The sequence below is a fragment of the Wyeomyia smithii genome, chromosome 2, assembly GCF_029784165.1.
Source record: "Wyeomyia smithii strain HCP4-BCI-WySm-NY-G18 chromosome 2, ASM2978416v1, whole genome shotgun sequence".
Classification (NCBI taxonomy): Eukaryota; Metazoa; Arthropoda; class Insecta; order Diptera; family Culicidae; genus Wyeomyia; species Wyeomyia smithii.
The window spans coordinates 209,611,917-209,639,116 of NC_073695.1; the positions used below are offsets into that span (position 1 = coordinate 209,611,917).

Sequence of the window (27,200 nt, forward strand, 5' to 3'; positions counted from 1 at the left end):
AGCGGAATCCATCGAGTCTCACGAGGAACTTCCTCCGGAGGAAGAATACGCGTTCCTTTCTGGCTTAATCATCGACGCCGCGACTCAAGCTCAGACGAAACCGATACCCGGGGTAACGATTAGACAGCGTCCTCCCAACAAGTGGTGGGACAAAGAGTGCTCTGAACTGTACGCGCAAAGGTCCTCGGTGTATTTGGCCTACCGAAAACACGGTACTCTTGATCTGCTCCGAAAGTACGATGTACTGGATAGAGAGATGACGAGTTTAATAAAAGCGAAAAAACGCGGATACTGGCGGCGGTTTGTAAACGCGTTGTCAAGGGAAACAGCGATGAGCACTCTTTGGGACACGGCCAGACGCATGCGGAATCGAAACGTTTCTAATGAGAACGAGGAATATTCAGGCCCGTGGATACTCGATTTTGCCAAAAAGGTCTGCCCGGACTCTGTACTGGAACAGAAAACCTTTCGCGACGCGTTTTTAGTAGCTACGGAAGAGCCTCCATTTTCGATGTTGGAATTTTCGATGGCTCTCCTCTCGTGCAACAATAAAGCTCCAGGGTTGGATAGAATCAAATTCAACTTGTTGAAGAATCTACCCGACTCTGCAAAAAGACGCTTGTTGGACTTGTTCAACAAGTTTCTTGAGCTAAACATTGTTCCGCACGACTGGAGGGAGGTAAAAGTCATTGCTATTCAAAAACCCGGAAAACCTGCCTCTGACCAAAATTCTTATAGGCCGATTGCTATGCTCTCTTGCCTCCGAAAATTAATGGAGAAAATGATCCTCTTACGGTTAGACAAATGGGTCGAAACAAATGGTTTACTTTCAGATACTCAATTTGGCTGTCGCCGGGGCAAAGGAACGAACGATTGCCTAGCGTTGCTTTCTACTGAAATTCAACTCGTCTTTGCTCGAAAAGAGCAAATGGCTTCTGCATTCTCGGATATTAAGGGGGCTTTTGACTCCGTCTCTGTAGAAGTTTTAACCGAGAAACTTCATTTGCAGGGACTTTCACCAAATTTGAATAATATTTTGCTCAATTTGTTGTCAGAAAAGCATATGTATTTCTCACATGGCAATTCGACAACTTCCCGAATTAGTTACATGGGTCTTCCCCAGGGCTCATGTTTAAGCCCCCTTTTATATAATTTTTACGTAAAGGACATCGATGAATGTCTTGCAAGTTCATGCACGCTAAGGCAACTTGCAGATGATAGCGTTGTATCCATTACTGGTAGCGAAGCTAGCGATCTGCAAGGACCATTGCAAGATACCGTAGACAATTTGTTTGAATGGGCTCTTAAGCTGGGTATCGAATTCTCTCCGGAGAAAACTGAGTTGGTCGTTTTTTCTAGGAAGCATAACCCAGCTCAGCTGCAGCTCCTACTAACGGGTAAAACGATCTCTCAGGTTTTAGTCGCTAAATATCTCGGGGTCTGGTTCGACTCTGAATGCACCTGGGCTTGTCATATTAGGTATCTGACACAAAAATGCCAACAGAGGATTAATTTTCTTCGTACGATTACCGGAACATGGTGGGGTGCCCACCCAGGAGACCTTCTAAGGTTATACCAAACAACGATATTGTCAGTTCTTGAGTACGGGTGTTTCTGCTTCCGCTCCGCAGCAAACACACATTTGATCAAACTGAAACGAATACAATATCGTTGTTTGCGTATTGCCTTGGGTTGCATGCAGTCGACCCATACGATGAGTCTTGAAGTGCAAGCGGGTATTCTTCCGTTGAAACATCGCTTTTGGAATCTCTCTTATCGGTTGCTAATTCGATGCACAGTTATGAACCCATTTGTAATTGAAATTTCGAAAGGTTGGTCGACCTTCAATCTCAATCCAGATTTATGACTTTATATTTTGACTACATGGCTCAAGATATTAATCCTTCTTCATACGATTCCTCCAATGTCGTACTTTTAGATACTTCTAATAATGCAATATTCTTCGACACCACCATGAAAAAAGATATTATTGGTATCCCGGATCAATTGCGACCGCAAGAGATCCCTAAGATTTTTTCCAATAAGTTCAAACATGTTAGTTGTGATAAAATGTTTTACACTGACGGATCTAATGTAGTCCACTGGCGTCCACTGGCTTCGGTGTTTTTCACAAAAATTTTACCGCCTCCTACAAACTCGATGCTCCTGCTACCGTGTACGTCGCAGAACTAGCTGCTATTCAGTACTCCCTTGGGATCATCGAAACCCTACCCATAGACCACTACTTCATCTTCACAGACAGTTTCAGTGCCATTGAGGCTCTGCGATCAATGAAGACTGTGAAGCACACCCCGTATTTCCTGGGGAAAATACGGCGGTTTTTAAGTGCTTTAACAGACAAAAATTACCGGGTTACCTTAGCGTGGGTCCCTTCTCATTGTTGCATTCCCGGCAATGAAAAGGCTGACGCTTTAGCTAAGGTGGGTGCTATTGATGGCGATATTTATGTAAGATTGCTTATGATGAATTTTATAGCATTTTGCGTCAGAGAACACTCAACAGTTGGCAATCATCATGGAACTCAGATGAACTGGGACGGTGGCTACATTCCATTTTTCCTAAGGTATCGACGAAAGCATGGTTCAAGGGGTTGGATGTAGGTCGGGACTTCATTCGCATGATGTCTAGACTTATGTCCAATAACTACACGTTAAACACGCATCTCTTTCGTATAGGGCTTGTAGACAGTAATCACTGCGTTTGTGGCGATGGCTACCATGACATCGAGCATGTTGTTTGGTCGTGTGCCGAATTCTGTGATGTTAGGTCCGAGCTTTTAGATTCCCTCCGGACCCGAGGAAAACAACCGAACGTTCCCGTTAGAGACATTCTGGGAAACGGTGATCTTCAGTACATGACACAACTGTACTGTTATTTGAAAAAGACTGACATTAAAATTTAATATTCTTTTGTCTATTTTTCAGAATACCCGTATACGACGCTGGAGACACGAACACGAAGAGCCTAAATCTATGTTTGAAAAACAAAAAGAACACCAGTCGAAACACAAATAGATCGTATATCTTAATTAGTTTAAAGCAAGAATTGTATCTCCCCTCCTCTCACCTTTAATCCCCACTAGCTCGTAGTCGGCCGCGAGAAATAAAAAAAAGGCCTCTTTCCTTTTCCCGCTAATCTAGAATTAATAAAAAGTGTACTTGGCTCAGTTAAACTTAAAATTGTATCGTGCCGTGTCAAATAAACCATATTTAAATTAAGTCGTAGGCTATGAGTAATACTATTGTTTCAGTTGAAAATAGAAATAACGACTAGTGCCTTGCGCTTTTTCTACCTTATTTTCGATGAGCATAATATCGCAGTTAGTGTGATGTGTTGCGCATCAGATGCGCTGTACAGCGCACTAGTTGCGACATTATTCATATTGTGAATGGTGTAAAAAAATTAAAAGTCGAGAGTTTTTTTTCGATATTCAGCTGGAACGAAATACAACAACAGTTGCTTTAATTTCGTTCTTTAACCAAGCACCGATTTGAGTATATTATTATTTTCAGGACAACAGCATGCAGCGTAAACCCTCTAACCAATGGAGCATAATCGCTATAACAAAGATACCCACCCCGGACACTGCGGACTATCCCATTAGAGGAGTCCATTAACAAACACAATCTGTGCGACTACCCGCGGAATGCGTTGTTATGCATTGTAAAGCACCACGAATTGTGGTAGGTATAATAAAACCGGATAATTTATCCTCCGACATCAGCCGAGCCGCTTTCTCATTACGAAAAAGTAAACGATTTGTTTGTATATATTTAAATGAAATAAATGACGCCACATTATCGAGCATAAAATTAATCGCCAACCTAACCTCAAACCGCAGTCACGTACTCGGGGCCCGAAAATTTTCTACGTGCGGTAAATGAGGTTTCAATGCGGAATGACAAATTCATGCCGTAAAATCAGTTATTCGAATCGCAGGGAGGTCCTCGCAAAACTACGCGGTTAGTTGGTAGCTGTCAACGTCAGTGTGCTTTTCGGGAGCCGAGCAGGGGAGGGGGAAGATGAACTGGCCTCACGCTGGTTAGGTGGCAGCACGAGCGGTAATTAGGATAATTAATTTATCGCGTATTCACGTTTTGCCATCAGTGTAACCATTTCCGTTATCCGCGTACTACGGAATGGATTCTTTTTTTGCGACTTTTTTTGTGTACTGTTGCTGTTGATGCCTCACTGACTGTGCATTAGGGTGCCATTGCGTTTTTTTTTGGTTTTCAGAAATTAAAAACAACTACAACGGCTTCGCGGCACTACTCAACAATACTACACTAAGGTAAACTTTAACTTTTGCTGTCTTGATAATTTCTTAACTGAAGTCAGAGGAAACAGTAATGAGTACTCCACCGCCTGATTTCTGTTGGGTATTCATCCCAGCTGGTTCTTATAGGTTGATTTTACAATTAAAATTGGAAGTTTTTATCTAATCATAAAAAATATTTAATTAATTTACTCCTCATTTGCAGAGGTAGCGAATTAATTGTGAAAAGTGACCATTCTGATTGGCACCCTATTGTGCATGTCAGTGGGAGAAAGTAACTTTGGTTCGAGGAAAATAACACAGTAAGTTTCGTGTCTCATCAATTAATTACGTACAATTTAATTTTACGGGGTAGTTTGAGCTATCAGTAAACAATTTAGCGTACCGTCCCCCCACCCCCCTCTTCATTTAGTTGAGGTCAGTGAAGGGTATTTGTCACCCTAAGCGAAGACATAGTCATTTTCGTACTCCGAGCAGAGCCCAGCTAGGATGTAATGAGCTGGGAAAGTTTTATAATCAGGACACGAGCACAGCTCTAGGCGAAATGTAAACGCAGCAGAGGGGCAGAAAGAAAAGTTGACACCCGCTGGCAAGCAGGAAGCAGCGCATTTTCATGCCGGTTAATGCGGATAAGCTCAAGGGCCGAGGGCAAACTGCTTCCGCAATAAATTTTCACATGCAACTTGGTGTGTCTCTGTCTGTGTGTGTTGTTGTGCGCCAACTTTTCACTCCGTAGGCTCACTTGCTGCTAGATTTAAAGTTTTAATGGTCGGTGTTCTTTCAGTTCCTGTCGTATTTCCGCTCGTTACTGCACAACTGCATCCGGGTGGGAAAAGGATTTACGCAACTGGAGACCGGATTAGCCATGCCAAGTTGGTCAGGATCATATCGTGTGGCAAGGCATGATTCTGTGTGTTGTAATCTAAGGTTTTATAAAAAGTTTTCTGTTCGTGTTGTTCCTGCCGTCCAGCAGCAGCAAGGCTTGGTTTAATCGCATTTGGCCCAGTAAAGTTGAACGGTTCAATCAAAACAACCAAAGCAAACCATTCGGGACGCAGAACACGTACCGGCCACTCAATTCTTCCGAGCAGCTTCACATCAATGATTGATCCACAGCAGGCGCACGTGAAAGCCATCAGCAGTAGCAGTAATTCCGTGTGGCAAGTAAAAAAAAGTAGCAGAGCTCTGCACTGGAAGGGATCGCCACTGTTAAATGCAAGTGCCCGCACAAACCACCGCGGACCCAATCAGCAGCCATCATCACGTTTAGCGGCAATACTTTTTTGTGCCCTTCCTTCCCAGCAAGGCTATTCTACTTTCCGCAGGCGAGATTCACAACAAGGAGAAACAACTTCCGCCGCTACCATCACAGCCCTTTATCGTCCGTACCTAAATACTTTCTTTCCAATTCATCTCCGTCCGATGGTCGTAGGCGAGAAGGCGGTTAGTGCAGGAATCACTTTTATACTCATAAATCAGATCCAACTTAACTTTTCCATTCAACTTTCGGTGCTGGCGTGTGGTGCGTGGTCCCGTGAGACAGGGAGTGGAAATACTTTCATTCAGCAACGAAAAACATGCTTTTCCGCCTTCCTATCGCTGAGGCCACAGCAGTGTAAAAGGTTGTTCCGTTGCAGGGCCATTTAAGTGTCGAATGTCGGTTTTTGCGCAAGCAGATTTCCGATTTGGAGATTTTTCACCCAGTTATCGTTTCTTAACTTGTCAGGTTCGGCTTTAAAAATATTAGTTTGTTGATAATTGAATGTGATGAATTGTAACGCGCGTGGACCACCTTTTTAAGGTAAAATTATTTCCACAGCCAAATTTTACCTAGGGCTTATCGTATTATTTTTCAATTTTTGGAAAATGGGTGTATATTATAAATTAATTCTACTGCTTCCATGCTTCCATCCTGCGGCGCGATGCGGCTGCCGTTGTTGGAAAGTGGTGAGGCGCTGCAGTAACATAATGCAGTTTGGTAGAATTTCAACGTAGAATCAATCTACTCTGCAGCTCTTTCTCACTCTGGCGTGGCCAGCAAGCGAACAGAACCGATGGATGGTCTGTATCGAATTTTGAACAGGGTGCCCTTCGGGCTTGATTTAGACGCAAAGGTAGCGTATCGGTTCCGTTTCGGTGTGGAATTATGGAAACCCGTGAAAGGATTCGCTAGCCGTCGTGCATTAATGGTTACACCGCAGAGTAGCTGGTTGGTTTGTGTGTGTGGTTTAATGAACGTTCCAGCTCACTTCTGAGGTCGAATTTCGCATTTTTTTAAACGATAAATTTATATTGAACTGGTAAGCTATAATAAATCTCTGAAGCGACGAGAGGAATACATATTGCAGATAATTAATTTCGCTCGGGTTTAAAACCGCGTTTGTGTAATGTAGAAAACTGATAAAACTGATATCCAGATAAAAATGTTCCTCCGAAGCGTGAGGTTGAAATCATGATTGTGTCTCCGCTTTTCAATTGGAAAATGAAAAAGAAAAATGATTGGACATTTAAATAAATTCAAGTGGCTCCGCGATTTCAATTTGCACTTTTCATCCAAGTTGGAAATGATGTACCACAAAGATCTGAAATAATTTCAAATACCAAACTGGTTGATAATTTTCATCACCATCATCATTGATCATTGTTAAAAAACTTGAGTTTGTTAATCTGACATGGAGAATATTTCGGAAACTTGAATTAGTACAGGGTGTTCAGTAAGTTCAAATAAAACTTTTCCTCGATGTGTTAATGTGCGCCATACATTCTGTGTTAAAAAAATGTTGAAAATGTTAAAAATGTTGAAAATATTAAAAATATTAAATATATCAGAAATTTTTAAAATTTCGAATATGTTCAAATATGTTAAGAATGTTAAAAATGTTGAAAAAGTGAAAAAAGGTAAAAATGTAAAAAATATTAAAAATGTTTAAAATGTGAAAAAGAGGTAAAATTTTTAAAAAAGTTAAAAATGTTAAAATGGTAAAAAATATAAAAATGTTAAAAAGGTTAAAAATGTCAAAAATGTTAAAAATGTTAAATATGTTAAACATGCTAAAAATGTTAAAAATGTTTAAAATGTTAAAAATGTTGAAAATGTTAAAAATGGAAATTTTTTAAAAATGTTAGAAATGTTAAAAATGTTTAAAATGGTAAAAGTGTTAAAAATGTTAAAAATGTTGAAAATGTTAAAAATGTTAAAAATGTTAAAAATGTGAAAAATGTAAAATATGTAAAAAATGTAAAAAATGTAAAAAATGTAAAAAATGTAAAAAATGTAAAAAATGTGAAAAATGTTTAAAATGTGAATAATGTAAGAAATGTAATAAATGTTAAAATGCTAAAAATGTTAAAAATGTTAAAAATGTTGAAAATGTTGAAAATGTTAAAAATGTTAAAAATGTGAAAAATGTAAAAAATGTAAAAAATGTAAAAAATGTAAAAAATGTAAAAAATGTAAAAAATGTAACAAATGTAAAAATGTAAAAAATGTGAATAATGTAAGAAATGTAATAAATGTTAAAAATGCTGAAAATGTTAAAAATGTTAAAAATGTTTAAAATGTTGAAAATGTTGAAAATGTTAAAAATGTTAAAAATGTTAAAAATGTTGAAAGTGGTAAAAATGTTGAAAATGTTATAAATGTTATGTATGTTAAAATGTTATATATGTTAAAATATTGAAAATGTTAAAAATGTTAAAAATTTCAAAAATGTTGAAAATGTTGAAAATGTAAAACATGTTCAAAATGTTAAAAAAATTTAAAACGATAAAAATGTTATAAATGTTAAAAATTCTTAAAAATTTTTAATATGTTAAAAATGTTAAAAATGTTACAAATGTTAAAAATGTTAGAAATGTTAAAAATGTTAAAAATGTTAAAAATGTTAAAAATGTTAAAATGTTAAAAATGTTAAACATGTTGAAAATGGAAAATTTTTAAAAATGTTAGATATACTAGAAATGTTAAAAACGTTAAAAATGTTGAAAATTTCAAAAATGTTGAAGATGTTGAACATGTAAAACATGTACAGAATGTTGAAAATTTTTAAAACGATAAATATGTTATAAATGTTAAAAATTCTAAAAAAAGGTTAAATATGTTAAAAATGTTACAAATGTTAAAAATGTTAAAAATGTTAAAAATGTTGATCATGTTGAAAATGTTAAAAATGTTGAAATTGTTAAAAATGGAATTTTTTTAAAAATGTTGGATATAGGGTATTGAACGTCTTCGTCAGTGGTTTTCTTCGGCAGGTTTTTGCATAAGATTGCTGCAGAAAACCTGCCGAAGAAAACCACTGACGACGACGTTCGATACCCTACTAGAAATGTTAAAAACGTTAAAAATGTTGAAAATGTTAAAAATGTTAAAAATTTCAAAAATGTTGAAGATGTTGAAAATGTATAACATGTTCAAAATGTTAAAATTTTTTGAAATGATAAAAATGTTGAATATTTTAAAAATTCTAAAAAATGTTAAATATGTTAAAAATGTTAAAAATGTTAAAATTTTAAAAATGTTAAAAATGTTTAAAATGTTAAAAATGTTAAAAATTTTAAAAATTTCAATGTTAAAAATGTTAAAAATGTTAAAAATGTTAAAAATGTTAAAAATGTTAAAAATGTTAAAATGTTAAAAATGTTAAAAATGTTGAAAATGTTACAAATGTTAAAAATGGTAAACATGTTAAAAATGTTAAAAATGTTGAAAATGTTAAAAATGTTAAAAATGTTAAAAATGTTAAAAATGTTAAAAATGCTAAATATGTTAAATATGTTAAAAATGTTAAATATGTTAAAAATGATAAAATGATAAAAATGTTATAAATGTTGAAAATGTTATAAAAATAAAAAATGTTATTTAAGTTAAAAATGTTAAAAGTGTACAAAATATCAAATGTCGTAGATGTCATAAATGTCAAAAATGTCATAAATGTCATTAATGTCATTAATGTCATAAATGTCTTAAATTTCATCAATGTCATAATTGTCATAAATGTCATAAATATTATAAATGTCATAAATGCCATTCACGTCGTAAATATTTATCACAAATGTCGTAAATGTCATAAATGTCATAAATGTCATAGATGACATAAATGTCATGAATGTCATAAATGTCATAAATGTCATAAATGTCATAAATGTCATAAATGTCATAAATGTCATAAATGTCATAAATGTCATGAATGTCATAAATGTCATTAATGTCATAAATGCCATAAATGTCATAAATGTCATCAATGTCATAATTGTCATAAATGTCATAAATATTATAAATGTCATAAATGCCATTCACGTCGTAAATATTTATCACAAATGTCGTAAATGTCATAAATGTCATAAATGTCATAGATGACATAAATGTCATAAATGTCATAAATGTCATAAATGTCATAAATGTCATAAGTGTCATAAATGTCATGAATGTCATAAATGTCATAAATGTCATAAATGCCATAAATGTCATAAATGTCATAAATGTCATAAATGTCATAAATGTCATAAATGTCATAAATGTCATAAATGTCATAAATGTCATAAATGTCATAAATGTCATAAATGTCATAAATGTCATAAATGTCATAAATGTCATATATGTCATAAATGTCATAAATGTCATAAATGTCATAAATGTCATAAATGTCATAAATGTCATAAATGTCATAAATGTCATAAATGTCATAAATGTCATAAGTGTCATAAATGTCATAAATGTCATAAATGTCATAAATGTCATAAATGTCATAAATGTCATAAATGTCATAAATGTCATAAATGTCATAAATGTCATAAATGTCATATATGTCATAAATGTCATAAATGTCATAAATCTCATAAATGACATAAATGTAATAAATGACAAAAATGTCATAAATGTCATAAATGTCATAAATGTCATATATGTCATAAATGTCATAAATGTCATAAATGTCATCAATGTCATAATTGTCATAAATGTCATAAATATTATAAATGTCATAAATGCCATTCACGTCGTAAATATTTATCACAAATGTCGTAAATGTCATAAATGTCATAAATGTCATAGATGACATAAATGTCATAAATGTCATAAATGTCATAAATGTCATAAATGTCATAAGTGTCATAAATGTCATAAATGTCATAAATGTCATAAATGTCATAAATGTCATAAACGTCATAAATGTCATAAATGTCATAAATGTCATAAATGTCATAAATGTCATAAATGTCATAAATGTCATAAATGTTATTAATGTCATAAATGTCATAAATGTCATAAATGTCATAAATGTCATAAATGTCATAAATGTCATAAATGTCATAAATGTCATAAATGTCATAAATGTCATAAATGTCATAAATGTCATAAATGTCATAAATGTCATAAATGTCATAAATGTCATAAATGTCATAAATGTCATAAATGTCATAAATGTCATAAATGTCATAAATGTCATAAATGTCATAAATGTCATAAATGTCATAAATGTCATGCATGTCATTAATGTCATTAATGTCATAAATGTCATAAATGTCATAAATGTCATAAATGTCATAAATGTCATAAATGTCATAAATGGCATAAATGTCATAAATGTCATAAATGCCATAAATGTCATAAATGTCATAAATGTCATAAATGTCATAAATGTCATAAATGTCATAAATGTCATAAATGTCATAAATGTCATAAATGTCATAAATGTCATAAATGTCATAAATGTCATAAATGTCATAAATATCATAAATGTCATAAATGTCATAAATGTCATAAATGTTATAAATGTCATAAATGTCATAAATGTCATAAATGTCATGAATGTCATAAATATAAACATGCTAAAAATGTTTAAAATGTTAAAAATGTTGAAAATGTTAAAAATGGAAATTTTTTAAAAATGTTAGAAATGTTAAAAATGTTTAAAATGGTAAAAGTGTTAAAAATGTTAAAAATGTTGAAAATGTTAAAAATGTTAAAAATGTTAAAAATGTGAAAAATGTAAAAAATGTAAAAAATGTAAAAAATGTAAAAAATGTAAAAAATGTAAAAAATGTAAATAATGTGAAAAATGTTTAAAATGTGAATAATGTAAGAAATGTAATAAATGTTAAAATGCTAAAAATGTTAAAAATGTTAAAAATGTTGAAAATGTTGAAAATGTTAAAAATGTTAAAAATGTGAAAAATGTAAAAAATGTAAAAAATGTAAAAAATGTAAAAAATGTAAAAAATGTAAAAAATGTAAAAAATGTAACAAATGTAAAAATGTAAAAAATGTGAATAATGTAAGAAATGTAATAAATGTTAAAAATGCTGAAAATGTTAAAAATGTTAAAAATGTTTAAAATGTTGAAAATGTTGAATATGTTAAAAATGTTAAAAATGTTAAAAATGTTGAAAGTGGTAAAAATGTTGAAAATGTTATAAATGTTATGTATGTTAAAATGTTATATATGTTAAAATATTGAAAATGTTAAAAATGTTAAAAATTTCAAAAATGTTGAAAATGTTGAAAATGTAAAACATGTTCAAAATGTTAAAAAAATTTAAAACGATAAAAATGTTATAAATGTTAAAAATTCTTAAAAATTTTTAATATGTTAAAAATGTTAAAAATGTTACAAATGTTAAAAATGTTAGAAATGTTAAAAATGTTAAAAATGTTAAAAATGTTAAAAATGTTAAAATGTTAAAAATGTTAAACATGTTGAAAATGGAAAATTTTTAAAAATGTTAGATATACTAGAAATGTTAAAAACGTTAAAAATGTTGAAAATTTCAAAAATGTTGAAGATGTTGAACATGTAAAACATGTACAGAATGTTGAAAATTTTTAAAACGATAAATATGTTATAAATGTTAAAAATTCTAAAAAAAGGTTAAATATGTTAAAAATGTTACAAATGTTAAAAATGTTAAAATGTTAAAAATGTTGATCATGTTGAAAATGTTAAAAATGTTGAAATTGTTAAAAATGGAATTTTTTTAAAAATGTTGGATATAGGGTATTGAACGTCTTCGTCAGTGGTTTTCTTCGGCAGGTTTTTGCATAAGATTGCTGCAGAAAACCTGCCGAAGAAAACCACTGACGACGACGTTCGATACCCTACTAGAAATGTTAAAAACGTTAAAAATGTTGAAAATGTTAAAAATGTTAAAAATTTCAAAAATGTTGAAGATGTTGAAAATGTATAACATGTTCAAAATGTTAAAATTTTTTGAAATGATAAAAATGTTGAATATTTTAAAAATTCTAAAAAATGTTAAATATGTTAAAAATGTTAAAAATGTTAAAATTTTAAAAATGTTAAAAATGTTTAAAATGTTAAAAATGTTAAAAATTTTAAAAATTTCAATGTTAAAAATGTTAAAAATGTTAAAAATGTTAAAAATGTTGAAAATGTTAAAAATGTTAAAAATGTTAAAATGTTAAAAATGTTAAAAATGTTGAAAATGTTACAAATGTTAAAAATGGTAAACATGTTAAAAATGTTAAAAATGTTGAAAATGTTAAAAATGTTAAAAATGTTAAAAATGTTAAAAATGTTAAAAATGCTAAATATGTTAAATATGTTAAAAATGTTAAATATGTTAAAAATGATAAAATGATAAAAATGTTATAAATGTTGAAAATGTTATAAAAATAAAAAATGTTATTTAAGTTAAAAATGTTAAAAGTGTACAAAATATCAAATGTCGTAGATGTCATAAATGTCAAAAATGTCATAAATGTCATTAATGTCATTAATGTCATAAATGTCTTAAATTTCATCAATGTCATAATTGTCATAAATGTCATAAATATTATAAATGTCATAAATGCCATTCACGTCGTAAATATTTATCACAAATGTCGTAAATGTCATAAATGTCATAAATGTCATAGATGACATAAATGTCATGAATGTCATAAATGTCATAAATGTCATAAATGTCATAAATGTCATAAATGTCATAAATGTCATAAATGTCATAAATGTCATGAATGTCATAAATGTCATTAATGTCATAAATGCCATAAATGTCATAAATGTCATCAATGTCATAATTGTCATAAATGTCATAAATATTATAAATGTCATAAATGCCATTCACGTCGTAAATATTTATCACAAATGTCGTAAATGTCATAAATGTCATAAATGTCATAGTTGACATAAATGTCATAAATGTCATAAATGTCATAAATGTCATAAATGTCATAAGTGTCATAAATGTCATGAATGTCATAAATGTCATAAATGTCATAAATGCCATAAATGTCATAAATGTCATAAATGTCATAAATGTCATAAATGTCATAAATGTCATAAATGTCATAAATGTCATAAATGTCATAAATGTCATAAATGTCATAAATGTCATAAATGTCATAAATGTCATAAATGTCATATATGTCATAAATGTCATAAATGTCATAAATGTCATAAATGTCATAAATGTCATAAATGTCATAAATGTCATAAATGTCATAAATGTCATAAATGTCATAAATGTCATAAATGTCATAAGTGTCATAAATGTCATAAATGTCATAAATGTCATAAATGTCATAAATGTCATAAATGTCATAAATGTCATAAATGTCATAAATGTCATAAATGTCATATATGTCATAAATGTCATAAATGTCATAAATCTCATAAATGACATAAATGTAATAAATGACAAAAATGTCATAAATGTCATAAATGTCATAAATGTCATATATGTCATAAATGTCATAAATGTCATAAATGTCATCAATGTCATAATTGTCATAAATGTCATAAATATTATAAATGTCATAAATGCCATTCACGTCGTAAATATTTATCACAAATGTCGTAAATGTCATAAATGTCATAAATGTCATAGATGACATAAATGTCATAAATGTCATAAATGTCATAAATGTCATAAATGTCATAAGTGTCATAAATGTCATAAATGTCATAAATGTCATAAATGTCATAAATGTCATAAATGTCATAAACGTCATAAATGTCATAAATGTCATAAATGTCATAAATGTCATAAATGTCATAAATGTCATAAATGTCATAAATGTTATTAATGTCATAAATCTCATAAATGTCATAAATGTCATAAATGTCATAAATGTCATAAATGTCATAAATGTCATAAATGTCATAAATGTCATAAATGTCATAAATGTCATAAATGTCATAAATGTCATAAATGTCATAAACGTCATAAATGTCATAAATGTCATAAATGTCATAAATGTCATAAGTGTCATAAATGTCATAAATGTCATAAATGTCATAAATGTCATAAATGTCATAAATGTCATAAACGTCATAAATGTCATAAATGTCATAAATGTCATAAATGTCATAAATGTCATAAATGTCATAAATGTCATAAATGTCATAAATGTTATTAATGTCATAAATGTCATAAATGTCATAAATGTCATAAATGTCATAAATGTCATAAATGTCATAAATGTCATAAATGTCATAAATGTCATAAATGTCATAAATGTCATAAATGTCATAAATGTCATAAATGTCATAAATGTCATAAATGTCATAAATGTCATAAATGTCATAAATGTCATAAATGTCATAAATGTCATAAATGTCATAAATGTCATAAATGTCATGCATGTCATTAATGTCATTAATGTCATAAATGTCATAAATGTCATAAATGTCATAAATGTCATAAATGTCATAAATGTCATAAATGGCATAAATGTCATAAATGTCATAAATGCCATAAATGTCATAAATGTCATAAATGTCATAAATGTCATAAATGTCATGAATGTCATAAATGTCATAAATGTCATAAATGTCATAAATGTCATAAATGTCATGAATGTCATAAATGTCATAAATGTCATAAATGTCATAAATGTCATAAATGTCATAAATGTTATAAATGTCATAAATGTCATAAATGTCATAAATGTCATGAATGTCATAAATGTCATAAATGTCATAAATGTCATAAATGTCATGAATGTCATAAATGTCATGAATGTCATAAATGTCATAAATGTCAAAATTATATAGCGAATTTCTTTATTCCCCGGTGTGCGGGCAAAACTGCCGAGGAATAATTAAACGTCATCGCCATTTAACACGCAAGTAAGAAAAAGATGCCAGATAATTGTTTACGAACTTAGCACGTGCGGTAGTGGGTTGAAGCTGACAAATTTTACAGTGCGATGTGGGCAGCACGGCAGGTCAAAACTGGGTCAAAATCGAGCGAATAAAGAAGGGTTTTGACAGCAGTTGATGCGCTTCATTTTTGTTTTGATTGTTTTGATTCGTGAATAATTTGATTTTTTAGAGCATTTTTTGTCTTAGTTGATCTTAGAACATTTCCTTTTCAATGGTGACGAGCATTGTTGCAATAAAATGCTTGAAATCCAATTGCACTTTTTCAATTTTACGCACCACCCGAATTCTATCCTGCCCTTTCTCGTACCCAGCCTCACTAGACTTATCTATTTATTTATTTATTTCGTCAAACAAAAGTAGACTACATATGTTTAAAACTAACTTACATGCTATATGCTATTTATACTAGTGGGAGCAAAGAAAAGAGTTTATACATAATTGAATAATAATTTCTTCACTTGACGGATTATTACAATGAATGTTTTCTATTGATTTAAATTGCACGTTGAGTTGAAATATTGTTTTAATTTAGTTCTCGACATAGAAAAGTCAATTGTTTCACAGTGTTGGTTATACACTAACATCATTTGATTAATTGGCCCGTATTTAGCATAATTGTTTCGTTGATGATTTAAAGAAAACAAAGTCCGAGTTCGTAAATTTCTAGAAGGTACATAAAGATTGAGTTTTGATAATATTTCGGGTGAATCGAGATCTCGCCCATTTAGGTCACCGCATCTCAACTTTGTGTCTCCTACCAGCAGAGACTGTCATGCGCTTTTGTCGGTCGATAACCGTCTAGGTACATGTTTTGATACACAGCAATGATGAGCTGAGCATCAAGATACGAGGCGATGATGATGGAAGGCTTAAGATTAGAATCAGCTACGCTAGACTGCTGGATTATCCATCCTCAGCTCGTAAAACGACAGCCTGGAGTGGCAACAATGTGACCGCCATCGCCGCATCACACCGTGTTTGCGGCTCGCCACTGGCCGGTTTTCCTGCGCTCTAGCAGCAGCAAGACGCTTTTAGCATGCGTTCACTGTGTACACACACACCTCTCTCTCTCTCTCTCTGTTTAATGTTTCTATTTTCATACTCACATTTTTCCACGGGTCTTCCTTCCTGTCAGCTGATCCCAAGCTGGAATATTTATATTTATTATTTATGGTTTGATTAACACCCTTGCCCGGCAGGCGTCATTCTGGCGAAGACTACATGCAGCTTTGCTGAGTAATGCTTCTTACGTTGATGGATGCTCTTTTGTAAGTGATGTCACCAGCATAGACCCCTGAAACATAATTATAATTGTACGTTCTGATCTTTGTGAGTGTTCTTAAGCATACGACCCAATGCACATGAATGGCACGTTCACACGGACACTCATAGCTAGTGCAGCACTTTAAAGCATGTGTTAAAGTGACATTTTGACACATCTTCGTGAAATAAAGACGCCTAAGTTTATCTAAGCCAAGCTGACAATCGATAAACATTACTCCCAAAAGGAAATACAAGCTTCGTGACGGATGATTGAAGAACAATGGATCGATTTTATCGCTTTTCGAACCTGAAAGCAGCACTAGCTTTTGAGCTTTTCAACCCGTGACGCATTTTCATCCACGTTCCTCCAGCCTCATACGCACCGAGCAGCAAACAAGACGTGCTTGCATGTTTTCATCGCTTTTTTAACGCTTCGGTTAATGCTGTTGTGTGGTGTTGGGTGATACAGCCAAACAGCGTGTAGCTACTACTCTTACCGCCCTTCCCCACTAGGGTGGGGGGTCAATAAAAACCACAAATGGCAGCAAGTGTCTCCGTCACATCCATTGGCAGTAAAGCAATGTTTTGCTGCCGACTTGTCGCACGACAAACAAAAAAGGGAACGCTGGTAAACCATTATCGGTGCGATTGTTAAACGTTGATACCTGAACCGCGTCGACGACGGAGCGTGCGAAAAGTTGCGCTGCGTTTAACTGTTCCGCACAAGTTAGCATGGTAATCAGGCTTCGAGAGTTGTGTGTCTGTTCTTTTTTGGGAAAGAACGCTACCAAGGCCCATCTTTATCGTGCAAAATCTTCCGTGTTGGTATAGGCAAAAACGTTTGGCGGACGGAAATAGACGTCATCAGAACCGGAACAATTTAATCTGTTTTGTTTAACTTTTAGGGCATCATTTTGTTTGGTTCGGCTTCCGTGATGTTTTATTAGACTGATTTTAGGGCGAAGATGATGACGACAATAAAAAGTTTTTCAGACTATAAAATAAGCAAAAGATAAGTTTTGTTGGTTTAACACTCAAAAAATATAACATCGAATAACTGCGCAACGTTGCGAGCGTTTAATCTACTGTGAAAAAAATTATCTATCTTTTTTTTCTGGCAGGTGTGAACAAGTATTCCTGTACTCTACTTTAAAACGGTAGAATACTTCGTTTGATGTTCATTTTATCAGATATATGTCGATTCAATTTTTTCCGGAGATGCACTGCTCAAACCGAATGTTTATCTGATTTAATATCGGAGTAGTAACCTCATGTTGCTTGGCATCAATTTCGGCGAGACGAATTTTGTTGATGAAGGTCCTGAATATTGCGAGCCCCTCGCTGTCCTTGCGTTTTTGTTCTCATTGTTTTCTAGATTAAATTCCTGAAACGTGGAACGTTTCTTAGTCATTTTTGCGGATTTTACAACGCACAAACGAAATAGGAAACGAACTAAAAGTTTTGAGGGCGAGTCCATCAAATTGTTACTTTGAGAAACAATTTATTTACTTATTTTGGATTCTGGAATTCGTAATTTGTGATACATGCCTAACTAATTTAAATAGTATCTAAACGAAGAATCATTGAACGCCGGACATTAATTGAAATTGCAATTTTTAATACTAAATTGTACTAGGAAAATTTTCATTATTCAACTTAAACAATACTGTGCAATGCATAAAACTGTTAGTTCACAGATTATTTGCATTGAAGTCGGAGAAATCGGATGCTCCACAAGTATAAAACATTTGCGAATTGGAAAATAGATATTTGAGTGACATTAATTGAAAAAAAAAAAGTCATTTGAAACGTATAAAAGTGTCAAGCATTGAGCTTGATGACCGCACATTTGAGCTAGTGAAGTGGCACAAAGAACCACCTGCACCCAGTAACATATAAAATGGCAAATTTGGGATCAATTTCAAATCAATTTTTCTCCATCTTCAAATCGCATGTCAAAGTGGACTCAAGGTCAGGCTATGAGCGCCCCTAATACTCCTCATTAGAATGCTTTTTCAATAAAAAACAATGGCACCATAAATCAGTTAAGTTTTTTCCCTGTATGGACTCATCCCTGTGACCAGAGACATTTGATCTATTGTGATATTGTCCAGGTAGGTGTTCACTTCAAATTACTGGCGGTATCACTATTGTAGTAATCCGTGCTTGTGTTTTACCCTTTCGCTTCAAACATACTCTAGCTCGACTATACCGAGCCTTTTACCACCCTACCATACTTACTTTACTTTTATGGCGACAGACCAATTATCGATCCAATGCCGAATCCAGAATACGTCGCTATGTCACTTGGTCTTGGGCTGCTATTCTCCAATCTCCCCTAACACCTATTTCGCGGGCATCCTCGTCGACAGCAAACATTCAAAGAGTGCGGGGCCTACCTCGAACTCGACGGCCTCTGTCAGGATTTTGGCTAAATATAGTCTTCGCTGGTCGTTTTTCCGGCATTCTAGCTATATGCCCAGCCCACTGCAACCTACCGTGTTTTATCCGCTTGACTATATCTGCCGATTTGTACACTTGGCGCACTTCATGGTTCATGCGTCTGCGCCAAACACCATTTTCTAGTTTGCCACCAAGGATTGAGCGCAAAACCCTACGCTCAAAAATACTAAGAGCTCGCTGATCGGCATCTTTCAACGTCCATGCTCCATGGCCGTAAAGGCCCACTGGGAGAATCATTGTTTTGTAGAGTGCAAGTTTAGTACGGGTTAGCAGACTACGGGACCTCAGCTGGTTATGCAATCCGTAGAAGGCCCTGTTAGCAGCTGCCATCCGCCTTTTTATCTCACGGCTAACCTCCTTGTTACATGTCACTTAAGTACCCAGGTTAATAAATTCGTCGACTACTTCAAAAGTTTCCCCATCTAACATCACCTCAGCACCAACATCCGTCGGACTACCACGCTCTTTACCAGGCACCATGTATTTCGTTTTGGCAGAGTTAATGATGAGCCCTACTCTCGCAGCTTCCCCCTTGATAGGTCCGAAGGCCTCTTCCACAGCTCTACGGTTGGTACCAATGATGTCGGTATCGTCCGCAAAACCAAGAAGCATGTGAGACTTCGTAATGATGGTGCCGCTCCTTTGCACACCGGCCCTCCGTATAGCACCCTCCAATGCGATGTTGAACAATATGTTCGACAGCCCGTCTCCCTGTTTCAAACCATCTAACGTCACGAAGGAGTCCGATATCTCACCGGTTATCCTGACGCATTATGTAGAGCCTTCAGGGGTGGCACGTATCAGAAGTGGTCCCCGTGGTTCTGTGGTTAGCGATGTCGGTCGGCTAGCTCTCCCACACGGTTGTGATATCGGGTTCGATTCCCGATCGAGTCGAGGAACTTTTCGAGCTGGAAATTTTCTCGACTCACCACTGGGGCACGGTGTATCGTTGTACTTATCCTACACATGCAAAATGTGCCGAAAACAATATCGATAACCTATTCTCTCAACTAATCTAGTTGATCGAGACCGCTACTAGCTCAAAGGCTAAGCATGCGATATTGTTTTTACGTATCAGCCTAACTAGTTTTGTTGGGAAACCATATTCGACCATGATTCGCCATAACTTATTTCTCTTTACTATATCGTACGCTGCCTTTAAGTCAACGAACAGATGGTGCGTCTGCAGGTTTAACTCTCGAAATTTATCGATGATCTGACGCAGGGTAAACATTTGGTCCGTAGTGGAGCGTCCCCCTCGAAAACCACATCGGTAATCGCCAAGAAAGGTCTCCGACAACGGCCTCAGTCTATGGAACAGAATACGGGAGAGAATTTTGTAAACGATGTTGAGAAGGATTATGCCCCGATAATTACTACAGTCCAGGCGGTGGCCTTTCTTGTAGATTGGACATATGAGACCTTCCGACCAGCCCGAGGGCAATTCTTCATCGGACCACACTCTCAGCATGATCCGGTCTAAAGCACGATACAGCTGTTCGCTCCTGACTTTAAAGAGTTCGGCTGGAATGCCGTCCTTACCAGCTGCCTTGCAGTTCTTCAGCTCTTTCATTGCTTTCTTCACTCGTTCATGGATAGTGGGTCCACAGCTTTGCCATCATCCTCAATCACCATCCTACTCCTTTCGATTACGCTGTTTTCTTCACCATTCAACAGCACACTAAAGTGTTCCTTCCAACGCCTAGCCACTTCGGTAATCAGGTTCCCCTCCCTATCGTTGCACATGACAGGGGCTGACACGTTCCCGTTCCTGATCCCATTTATCTTCTAGTAGAAGCTTCTCGCATCGTGCCTAGAGAAGCAACCTTCCGCCTCCGCAAGAATCTTCTCCAAATGTTGTCCTTTTTATCCGGCGATGGAGTCTTTTTCCAGCAGCTCTAGCTTCCCGGTATCTTCGTACGCTCTGACGAGTCACAGCCGTGGCTAACATGTGAACTCTGGCGCGGTTCTTTTCATCCGTCGCTCGCTGGCACTCAGCGTCAAACCACTCATTGGACGTGGCTGTCGCAGATGTACCCAACACTTCTCCCGCTGTGTTGCTGATTGCACTGTGGATATGCCTCCACTGTTCATTCAGGCTACCTCCAGCTTGATACTCGATCCGCTCATCAACCTTCCGCAGGTACTCTGTAGCCACTTCTCCAGTTGATAGCCGCTGGATGTTTAACTGTGTCCTCCTTGTTGTCCTGGACCATCAATCAGAACATGGTCGATCTACATAGGAGCAGGCCTCTCCATTTGGGTGGCTCCAGGTGTGTTTACGTATATTCCGGCGTGCAAAATAAATGCTACAGATAGCCATACCTCAGGTTGCAGCGAAATTGACAAGCCTTAGGCCGTTGTCGTTTGTAGTAGAGTGAAGGCTTTCTCTACCAATCACGGGGCGAAAGAAGTTCTCCTGCCCGACCTGCGCATTTGCATCCCTGATGACGATTTTGATGTTGTGTCCTGGGCACTCATTATACGTTTTTGCCGGGAGCTCATAGAACTCCTCCTTCTCTTCATCGGGTTTATCGTTGGTCGGTGCGTACACATTTATCAGGCTGTAGTTGAAAAATTTGCCCTTAATTCTCAACACGCATATACGGTCACTGATCGGCCTCCATCTAATGACACGCTTCATCTGTTTCCCTATGAGCACGAAACTGACTCCATTCTTTACTTTCACGCCCCCACTGTAGTAGGCTGCGAAACCTGATCTTGCGACGGGGCTGCCGTCTTAGATATAGCTGGTGGTGCACGTTTCGTAATTCAGCTGCCCGCTCCGGGTCAGACGCTGTTGTACGCTGCACCTAACATGAAGATACAGCCGCATACGATCCCCCTTCCCAGTCAGCATACGACCATAGTTTCCACCGGGGGTTGGTTACCCAATCTCCGCTAAGGTTACTCGTATCCCGGTAGGCACCTCGTGGAGGTTGGGATAGGAATTGCTGGACAGAGGTGAATGACCACAATGGGGTCTCAAGTGACACGTGCCCAGCCGTTTACCAATCAACCAATCGGGAATCTCTATATAAGATGGTATTTGGCGATTGTTGCCAAAAAAATCGAAAGTTATCATGATGGAATTCACAAAGGCATCTGGGGTCGATTTCCGGCCTCTGGATATCATACCGGTACCGAAAATACTTATATTGGTTGATAGTTGACTTTGTTTTCTGCTCGGATTCGTCAAAATCTGCGTTTATAACAAGGCTCTTCATTACACGTACTTTGGTGAAGGCTTCATTTATTTTTCGATTTTCGAATCGATTACTATAGAAATAAAAAAAAAATCCGTTTTAAACTGACTGAGTTATTAGCATTTGAAATTGGATAATTTTCGTGGCGCTTTCGATATTTTCCGTTTTTGGTCCCAGCATGTTACTGTTAAACGTAATTCTACGTCAAAAATTATGATAATTCGAAATTCGCATAAAAGCATCTCGTGAGTTTCAAAATCCGTTCAAAAAGCGCACAAAAACACGTTTCTGTGCATCTGTTTTACAGATTTTAGTGTAATAACAGTCAAAAACTTCAGGAATCATTCAGCACACTGTCGAAAATAAATTTATATGAGAATTCATTAAAATATGCTTGAAATTAAGATAAAAATTAAAATAAACTAAATTGTCATGATACGGGTAACGGTTTTTAGAATAACAATTGAAGAAGGGTTATCAGTGGAAAGCAAGGTTCTCGATTTAGGCAATGAAATTTTATTTAAACAATACTCTTGATTTCCATTTTTTATGATTATTTTTCTCACTAAGTAATGTTTGTTCCCTATGACCCGCTCCTGACCTTGTTTTGAAATAAAAAGGTTTTAACCAAAAATTTGCCATATAAAACTAGTTTTTCCACCTTTGAAAAATGCTGTATTCTTCATACCAAAGTTTCATAAATTAATGCTGACCGAATCTAGTAGAACCTTTATTTTGTGTGCAGTTGCTTATGCCAAAAACGGGGTAATTTTAGGAAAATCCTTCATGTAATGATTAATGAATTAACAAATAATCAATCATTAAATCTAAGAATTGCCAAGAATATACAAATTATAGTTATGCATTTTTTTAAACTTCATATTGCAGAATAGTTTATATGCGATGTTAAACGGATCCGAAAAAACTTCAACATTTTCAAACTAACAGAGAGTCTAATTTTAAAATAGACTAATTTTTCGTTGATAAACAATAAAAAAATGAACCTAATCTAAATTGAAAGTTATTATAGAAAACTATACTGAACGAAAAACCACAGTTTAAAAATCTAATCTATTCGATTATTATAGAAAAGGTAGGTATAAGCTTCATCCTCATCGTAGGTTGAATGATTTTTTTTGGAAATCTTCTAGTTTATACAAAAACTAAAGAGTCAAACAAAAATCATATTTTGAATAAGAAAAGTCATCACCATATGGTAGCTATAATATTTGTATATTCAAAATATTCTAAAACTGATGCGTAAACTTCAAACTTTTGAAATTCAATTTTTGATGAACCAAAAAGAAAAAGAAAAACATAAACCAGAAATGGTTGAGAATAGTACATTTAAGTTTTAGCACTTTCCTAATTGAAAATTATTTTTTTCTAGACTAGATAGTATGGTTTTACATAACAATAATGAACGGAAAATTTAAAAAAAGACCACGTGGTTCGTTTTTCATTCACTCCATCCCATTTTGGTTGGGGAATTATGGTGTTGTACAATGAATGATAACGAATCACGATGTCATCACAAATGTGCTGCACTCAATCATCGACAAAAAGGAAATTAACAGTAATTCATCATTTTTGAAATGAGGTACATTATTTAGAAAGTATTGACAAGTGGTTTTCAATAGCATGTTTGCAAGTAATGAGGATTTCTGGCATAAACTAGAATAAATATTCAATTTTCTTAAAATTTTATTTTATTAAAAATAAAGTTTTGTCAAACATTTACATTCGAATTGCTAACCACTGTATTTGCGCGATGCAGCAGGAATAAATGTTTTTGTTTCAGTAAGTATAACACGTAGATACTTGACGCCACAATTACCCTAAATCATGGAACGGTCCTTCGAGCAGATAGAGATAGATCAGCAGGTCTATGCGTCACACATTTATAATAATAGATTGTTTCGAAGGAATCATTTTTTAGGCGTCGTTTTTCTCCAATCAGAATTAACATTTTTTCGAGTTACTCCTGTGAAGCTTAAATGTTTTTTTCTGCAACATTATATTTATTGATTTCATAATTTCTGCGATATTATATCAAGACCGTTTTTTTTGGTGTTGATAAAGGTTCGTGTGCACACCACGGACCAACCGACAGCATGGGTTTTGTGTGAGCGATAGCCTTTCTTTCGGCAATAGCAAAAGTGCTGAGAATTTTGCGGTGGGTACCGGAGAGTTCAATTATTTTGCTCAATCGAAATTCAATTGTTATTGTGAAGAATTTTCTGCTATACGAGAAATAATTCTTCAAAGAGTATGATTGATTATCATGTTTTTGCAATTCTGCTAAACATTATTTATGCATAAGATCACTTGCTAATTCCTATTAAGTATCATAGAGATTTTGGGTAGAAAAGTTTCGAAATATTTATATGTTTTCACCTCCTTTCCTTAAATTTTCAGGAGTAATCAAATCAATAAACAAAAACATTCCCTGATTCAATTGTACTACGGATATCGGATGAGACAACGAAATATATAAAATAAAACGTTTTGGTTTTACATATTAACCACTAACTACATTAAAGCACTTACCTCCCGAAAAACAGCAAGATCCGATTTCACAGGTAATAATTAAATTCTCACGTACAAATGTACTTTCCCTTGATTCTTTCTCTCTCTCTCTTTTCACTTAGTTGTTTGCACAATTTAATCAAAAGCGAGCGAATTGCGAATCAATAATCCACCGGTTCGCATGCCTATCAATTAACCAAATTTTAAATTCCCGCAAATTTATTCTGTCGAGCTTTGCTCGCGCGCACTAGCCATCTTCTTGCTGCCACGGCCGGTGCTGCTCGTTTATGTTTTGTTGATTGCGTGATGAATATTTTCCGATCCGGATTTTTTTGCCTCCTACCCGAGATAGGGTCACGGGTGGCTTCCGAAGCACTCTCCCTCGCCGTACAACACCCCGATCGACACGGATCCCAATTGATGTTTAATTACCATTAATTCCACTTGTTTTTCGTCACTTTGGCATCGACTGCTGCCGTTTCGGTTGCCTATAGAGGGCAGAATTTTAATTATGCTTTTTGCACTGCTCGCATACCCCTTTCTGCTGGGTTTTCGCTTCGCACAACCACTGCACTGAATCGCGAAGAGCTTTTTTATTTGGCACTCGCGTTGGATATCGTTTGTCGCACATGTGCCGGCACTTCCACACAAGCCTAATTTAATCGGTCGGTGTGAATGCAAATCCACGCGTCACAGTCACGCGTGCCGTTTTCTCTTGCGCGCTCTTCCGCAGTACTGCTAGTTCAATATTTGACCATTTGCTTTGATAACATTTAAAACACAATTTCGCGCAAAATAAATAACCCTCTTTGGCGGGGAAATGCCGCTTAAATGCGGAAAAGTGAAAATCGACGATGAATCGGAGGTCGCGATATTTCGGTGTTTTTGCCCAGGTTGTTTATTGGGGTACCACCTAAATCGGTTGGTTTGAAATCGACTTGTTTACTGTTTTTCCTTACATTTTAATTAACACGGCACTTGAGATTTATTGAAGCCAGCTTGGATCGATCCGAATAAGGGACCCCCGGATTCCAGTTTGCGCAGTGCGAAATATGGTGCGAATCCCATGTGGTACTCTAGCAGCAAGCAGCAAGAAACGCGCCACTCGAAATCGACACACAAATATCGAATCCGCGGATTGGCAGTTATTTATCTATTTTTGTAACACTTGGTCAAAATTCCAGCAACTAGTAGACGAAAAAAACTATAGCGAGCCGCTCCGTTTCACACTAGATACACAGATAAAAACAAAACGCCAAAGCGGATGTAAATTATGCGCCCGGACACTGCGGCTTCGATTGGCGAACTAAGTGGAATTCGTTTCAATGGACTTTGCATAAACGACGAGCAGAAATAAATTTCTGTTTGGATTGAAACCAGAGCCTAGTGGACGCCACTCCACTTAACTGACAGAATGAAGGAACAGCGAACAAAAAAAAAAAAAAAACACTCCAATGTTTGATGAACATTCAACACTAACCGGGGAGTTGTGTTATCACAGCGGCGAAGAAAAAACAAAAACACGCCGTTCGTCAACCGAATCAAATCTGGTTCTGCTGTGAATTCATTAGCGTTTCCGGCTGACACTGCTTCTATGGTTGATAGTGCGATCGATGACGTCGTTATCAGCGAAGTAGTTACCGGTGAAGTTCGAAAAACGCGCGCGCACGCAAGCACACACGAGATTATGATCCTACGCTTCGAGAGCGACTGCTGGAATGGATCAACCAATACGATCAGTTTACACAGTCCGATTCGAAACCGGTGAAGCATGAGAGAGCAACAAGTAGTGAGTGAATAAATTAAAACAGGCGCAGTTCTCTCGATCGTGTTGCTGTACTCTCCGATGATCTTCTTTTTAGTTTAGTAGAGACACGAACCGCTAGGAAGGGGCAACTTGTTTCATGGGATGTACAGGATGTACAATTAATATTATGCGCACTCGTAGCTGTTTATAGCAAAACAACTGAAATAAGCTAAAATTGCCCAAACAACCTTCCAAAGGATGCATTTGAGTAGCAATTAATTCTTAGTATGCAACGCGCGTTTAAATGATTTTTTTTTCAAAGATCAATATCGTAACCGACCAATGCAATGTGCATTTGATAAGGATTGTAGTTTGACACTTACTACCTCAGTAGAAACGTACTAATTTGGATTCACTGTGGTTACAGTCTTTGTTCATCCGGTAACAAGGAGATAAGTAATTTAAAACCTTAACAACAATTATTATTATGTATTATTTATTTTATTTTATTCTACACCGTCTTTGAACAAGTCATACAGACTGAATAACTAATACATAAATTTAAACTA

At 34.9% G+C, this 27,200-nt stretch overlaps 1 protein-coding gene across 2 annotated transcripts in view; it reads right to left on the reverse strand.

Moving 5' to 3' along the window:
• LOC129724269 (CD151 antigen-like) overlaps positions 1 to 26,586 on the reverse strand; it is a 191,963-nt gene extending 165,377 nt beyond the window's left edge. For both annotated transcript variants that reach the window (XM_055679000.1, XM_055678999.1), the window contains exon 1: positions 24,906 to 26,586. The gene's annotated coding sequence lies outside the window, so the exon portion shown is untranslated. The remainder of the gene's footprint in view (positions 1 to 24,905) is intronic.
• Positions 26,587 to 27,200: the final 614 nt, after the last annotated feature.